This window comes from Tamandua tetradactyla, chromosome 20, assembly GCF_023851605.1.
Source record: "Tamandua tetradactyla isolate mTamTet1 chromosome 20, mTamTet1.pri, whole genome shotgun sequence".
NCBI lineage: Eukaryota > Metazoa > Chordata > Mammalia > Pilosa > Myrmecophagidae > Tamandua > Tamandua tetradactyla.
In genome coordinates this window covers 42,452,820-42,459,285 of record NC_135346.1, presented here as the reverse complement: position 1 = coordinate 42,459,285, position 6,466 = coordinate 42,452,820, and positions in this window count along the sequence as shown.

Below are 6,466 nucleotides of genomic sequence, written 5' to 3'. Positions count from 1 at the left end.
TGTATTTTCTTATCATCACAATCAACTTTTTCTTTTTTATGAAAAATAACATATTTGCAAAAAAGCAATAAATTTCAAAGCACAGCACAACATTTGGTTATAGAACAGATTTCAGAGTTTGGTATGGGTTATAATTCCACAATTTTAAGTTTTATTTCTAGCTGCTCTAAGATACTGAAGACAAAAAGAAATATCAATTTAATGATTCAGCAATCATATTCATTTGCTAAAATCTACCTTCTCTGCAATACTCCACCATCACCTTTGATTTTTCTTTCCCACTCTTTAGGGGTGTTTGGGCAATGGCCATTCTAACTTTTTCATGTTGGAAGGGACTGTCAATAATATGGGGTAGGTAGATGAAACTAACTGATGTTCTGGAGAGGCTGGGCCCTCTAGGTTTCTGGTCCAGGTAACCATCTGGAGGTTGTAGGTTTCTGGAAAGTTACCTTAGTGCATGGAGCCTATTTAGGATCTTATATATTGTCCTAGGTGTTATTTATGATTGGCTGGAATGGTTTTGGTTGGGGTTTGGCAAGTTATGGTAGGTATCAATACCTAACTGAAGCTTATGTAAGAGTGACCTCCAGAGTAGCCTCTTGACTCTATCTGAACTCTCTCAGCCACTGATACTTTATTTGTTACATCTCTTTTCCCCCTTTTGGTCAGGATGGAATTATTGACCAAACTCCCATAGTTCCAGGGCCAGACTCATCCCAGGGAGTCATCTCCCATGCCACCAGGGAGATTTTCACCACTGGATGTCATGTCCCATGTAAAGGGGAGAACAAATGATTTCACTTGAAGAGTTGGGTTTAAAAAGAGTGAGGCCACATCTGAGCAATGAAAGAGATCCTCCAGAACTAACTCTTAGGCATATAGGTAGGCTAAGCTTCTTGCTAGCTACATAAGCGTCACAAGAGTAAGCCTCAAGATCAAGGGCTTGGCCTATTGATTTGGAAGTCCTTAATGTTTGACACAGTATCAGGGGATTGACTGATGGTAAAGTTTAATAGCTCCATTTTTTCTCCCATCCCCCAAGGGACTTTGCCAATGCTTTTGATTATCTGCTTAAGATATTCTAGGATATATCTAGGCATTACATTAAGCTATACAAGATTAAAGACCCTCATTCTTATTCAGGGCTCCCTGTGTTTCAATTGTTCAAATGAGCTATACAGACAGATTGAGTTAGATTATGTGCTACAGAAAAATTAGGTTCCAGACAAAATAAACCTTCCCTTGGTCTCAAAGAGTAGGTGTGGTTCTAAAACATAGACAATGTCTCCTTACCCTTGTGTTCTGAATTACTTTAATCCTTACAATCTAGGACCCTGTTTTCTTATAAGCATTTTCTAAAGGAGACCATATGATAATTATTCTTTCACTTCTGTCTTATTTTCCTCACTAAATGTCACAGGTTCATTCACATCACTGCATGCCTCATGACTTTGTTCCTTTTTGTAGCACACAATGTTCGATCACATGTATCCACCATCAGTCGCCAATCTACTTCTCAGTCAGTGCATCTTTCAGTCCCCTGCATTCATTAGGCATCATGTATAATGCCCAAGGTCCACAGTCCATCAATACTCTCAATTTTAGATAATTTCATTGTTTCCAAGAGAAAGATAACCAATAAACACATCCCCACCAAGTAGGAAATTTAAACCTTCCCTTAACTCTTTTCCCTCCCCTCATTATTTACCTCTGTTGTTGCTGTGGTACTACTGATGTTTTCCTAAAAGTTAGATTTTTAAACCTTGTCTTTATAAAACAAATAAATTAGATTTCAATACTAAAATCTTCAAACCTTGTAAAAAGCCTCTTCAATACATCTTCTTATCACCCCCTTTCTGTTCTCTTTGGCCTATAAAGTTGCTCCTAACGATCTTATCCAAAGCTCCTTTCATTCCAAGTAACAGAAACTCATTCAAACTAATTCACACTTGAATAGTTTAGGTTTTGCTCTGGTTTGATTTTTTTCTTTCTTTTTTTTACTTATGTATTATCTCCCAGAACTCAAGGCAGGAACTATTTTATAATGAATTAGAACCAGGAAACCAGGACAACCTCTGGTTGATTTCTCATTTTTTCTTTCTCTGGGAACTTAATAAATTCATTTCTTTGTTTCTTTTTCTGTACATCTACTTCAATATTTTCTCTCTTCCTGTCTCACATTTCTAAGCACAATCTGAACGTCATGAAAAACGACCACCCTATAGCTCCCAAGTTCAGATGCTCTAAGTTCGGCTCCAAGTTCAGTCACTAGAAGAACACTTATCTTCTTATAAAATTAATTCTAAACTCTTTCAAGAGAGAATGTGATGGGTCCAACTTCATCAGGCTTTCTTACCTGGACAAGATGTGTATGATCAGGGGACCACTTCAGCAATTTCAGAGAGAACAAGGTTGAGTTGCTGTCTCAAAAGTTGTCTTTTCTCTTAGCCCATGATTGCTTCTCATCCTTAATTTTCTTTTTCAGAACAGATGTCCAAACTTGTCTTTTCTAGGTATTTCAAATAATCAACTCCATTGGGCTCAATCCTTTCAAGTACAAAATCCTTTCATGTACAAAGAATTAGTACTTCTGCCAAAGAATGCAGTGAGATGGGAAAGAGTTGATGGTAGTTCTTTCTGACAATTCAAGAGACTGCAAATTGTGATGGGGCTCAGACCCAGGGCAATTGGATTAGTTCTACTATCCAATGGAGTTACTAATGGATAAAAATCCAGTTCTGTTCACTTCTGTAGGCTGGCACTTCACACATTAAAGTTATTGCTATTAGCCTCTCTCAGAGCAGTGTCCAAATAATGTAATAGCATTTCACAGTTATTAGCCATTTCTAAGTTATTTCACTTTGCTCAGTCTTGGCAAGAAGCCCATATCCTGAGGCAGAACTCAACTTTTAAACACTGTAGTGATTGTTCTATCTTAAATAATGGATTTGTCAATGAAGACAAAGGAATTGTATGGTCCTTGAAGAATCATTCACTTATCTATTTCAAATGTTAAAGGTTTAATAGTCTTAGTTAATGAATCAAAGTTCATGTAAGGATTTCTCTATAGGTTTCAGAAGAAATAGTGAAACCAGATTTCTGATTTTTGAACTCAGTGATCTATAGAATTCCAGTAACACAAAAAGAAAATTTTCAGCATCAGAATAGGTTAGAGCTTGTTAGTTGCTTGGGAGGATGAGTTTGTAAGGCAAAGAGGGGGCATTTACTATACAGTAAAAAGATAACGTCTGTTGCCTCAAATGTCTAATTGTAGTCCCTGATAACATTAGGTGTCTTCTTAGTGGCATAATTTGATCCACTTATATTTGAATTAATATTGGGAAAAGTCATATACCTTTTCTTTCCCCCTTATTTCTTGACTCTCAAAGGGTATTTGAGTATGGAAAGTTAATATATATAAAATGCTATGAATTTCTTTCAAGAAATGTACTGTATCCACCTCAAGTAGAGATGACAACTTCTCCTTCTCACCCACCTTTCCTTCTTGTGAAAAAATGTGCCTTCACAGCCTTACAAATTACCTCTCTCTACAGCTGATTAAACACAGAAGCGGACACTTGAACTAACCTGAGCCTGTCACATCCTCTCTTGTGAGCGAATGGAAAGGAGAAACAGAGACCAATGCAGTTAATGTAGGGCAACCGCAATGGAGGGTCACATAAACCTTAGAAGCTACAGTTGTCACTGGGGGGCAACCATGTACATTGAATGATTAGGCAGAGAAGTTGGTCTGAAAGAGGAGATAATTAAGCAAGTGTATAGAAGATATAAGTGTTGAAGAAAGAGGAAAAATGGGGCAAAAGTGCCTTGGTTTTGGCAGTTGTCCTCATGAGTCATGGCTGGACTTTGTTTTAAGAGATACCCAACATGCCTGTAATAATATCCTCCCCTTTTATTAAGTTAGCTTGACTGTGTTTCTATTTCTTGCTCTTCTTAGCTTGAGCATTTCTTATTTCTGCATCTTTCTTAAGACATGCTTTATTAATAGAAAATTAATTAAAACAAAGATGTACTATTGGCTAAATCAAGCCCCATAATTCAAAATAACTTCCCATGGGACTGGTAATCATAACAAAAGACTTTCATAGACACTGCAAAATTTAGTCCCAATCCCATTCTATACCAGCACAACTCATTTTGCAGATTGTCATGGTTAGGGACAGGTGTCAACTTGGCTAAGTTGTGGTACCTGTTCATCTGATTGGGCAAGCGCTGGCCTGTCTGTTGCAATGAGGACATTTCATAGGATTAGGTCATGATCACGTCAGCTACATCCACAGTTGATTCCATTTGTAATCAGTCAAAGGGGAGTGTCTTCTGCAATTAGTGATGCTAAATCCAATCATGGGAAGCCTTTTAAGGAGGACTCAGAGCAGACAGGTTCCATTCCTGCTTTGGCTGGTGAGCCTCTCCTGTGGAGTTCATCCAGGCCATCCATTGGAGTCGTCGGCTTCACAGCCTGCCCTGTGGATTTTGGACTCTGCATTCCTACGGTCACGTGAGACACTTTCATAAATTTTATATTTGCAAGTGTTCCCTGTTGATTCTGTTTCTCTAGAGAACCCTAACTAATACATCTTGGTACCGGGAGTGATTCTTAAGGAACAGAATCTTAAAAATGGGTTTTTATGAATGGTTTTCTACTCTGACTGGGCTCAGAGACACTAAGGACTCTGATTCCCGTAATCAGAATGACACTCCCAATCCATGGACTGAGTTGGCAAAGGAGATAGTCAAAATATCATCATTTGATTCTCCTAATGCTTCGCTTGTACGAAGCCAGACTCTGGGGGATAATGTTTTTGACACCTTTACAGAGTTTTGTAGAAATAAGAGTTATAGAGATGTTGGTTGGTTGTTGTTAGATACACTGTCTACATTAAAGGGTGAAAGGGATGGGCTTAAGGCTTCAAACAAGAAGCTTAAGTGCCGTCTGAAAGATGTAGAGGTTTCTATGAGTATCTTGAAGGAAAATTTTATTTCCTGTAGCCGTAGACTTGAGATCTCTGAAAATCAGACTCAGAATCTTATTGTTAGAGTAGCAACTTTACAACGTAAACTGAAATCTCAGTCTTGCATGGTGTCTGCCGTTAAAGTGAGGGCATTGATTGGAAAAGAGTGGGACCCTGAAAAATGGAATGGTGACATATGGATTGATAATGATGTTGGGGGTGAGGTTGAAACCCTAGACCATGCTGAGCCTTCTTTAGATAACCCTGTAATAGTCTGCCCTGAGGACATAGCCGCCCCACCTCCAGCCTGCCTTGAGGAATTGGCCACCCAACCTCCTCCTGAAGGGATTAGCCCTAGAGTTATTAATCCTGTTTCACCAGATGAAACTGCAAATGAAAGCCCTGAAGCAAATGGCTTGGAAGATATTTCTAATTCTTTTCATGCCCCACCCACACCACCCCTCATTTCTTCTAGACCTATAACTAGACTAAAGTCCCAACAGGCCCCTAAAGGTGAGGTGCAAAGTATCACACATGAGGAGGTACATTATACTCCAAAAGAACTGTGTGAGTTTTCCAATTTATATAGACAGAAATCAGGGGAATATGTGTGGCAATGGATTTTAAGAGTGTGGGATAATGGTGGGAGGAATATAAGGCTGGATCAGGCTGAATTTATTGATATGGGCCCACTAAGCAGAGATTCTGCATTCAATGTTATAGCTAGAGCAGTTAGAAAAGGTGTTAACAGCTTGTTTGGGTGGTTGGTTGAAACATGGATCAAAAGGTGGCCAACATTACCTGAGGTTGAAATGCCAGAACTGCCCTGGTATAATGTAGATTAGGGGATCCAGAGGCTTAGAGAGATTGGGATGTTAGAGTGGATTTATCATGCAAAGCCTGCTCTTACACCCCAGGAATGTCCAGAAAATGCACCTTTTACCAGAACAGTGAGAAATAAGTTTGTGAGACTAGCACCATCATCCCTCAAGAGCTCTGTGGTTGCACTTCTCTGTAGGTCAGATATTACTGTAGGAACTGCTGTCACTGAGCTGGAATCCTTAAACACAATGGGGATGACAGGATCCCGAGTTGGCAGAAGCCAGGTGGCAGCACTTAATCACCAAAGACAGCGTAGACGTGGGTATTATAATAGACAACAAACTCAAAGGAGGCATCAAAATTATATGATGCGCAGAGATTTGTGGCATTGGCTAGTAAATCATGGGGTGCCTAGAAATACAATAGAAGGGCAGTCTACTAAATTCTTGTTGGAGCTGTATAAACAAAAGAGTTCTAGGTCAAGGGAACAGAAGTCTAACCTGAATTACAAAAACACAGAGTCACGGCCCCTTAACCAATTTCCAGACTTGAAACAGTTTACAGACCCTGAGCCCCTTGAATGAAGGGGAGGCCAGGTCCCTATGGGGGAGAAACCTGTTACACTGCCACAAATTTATACTGTTAACCTTCCTGTAAGTCTTCCCCAAGGA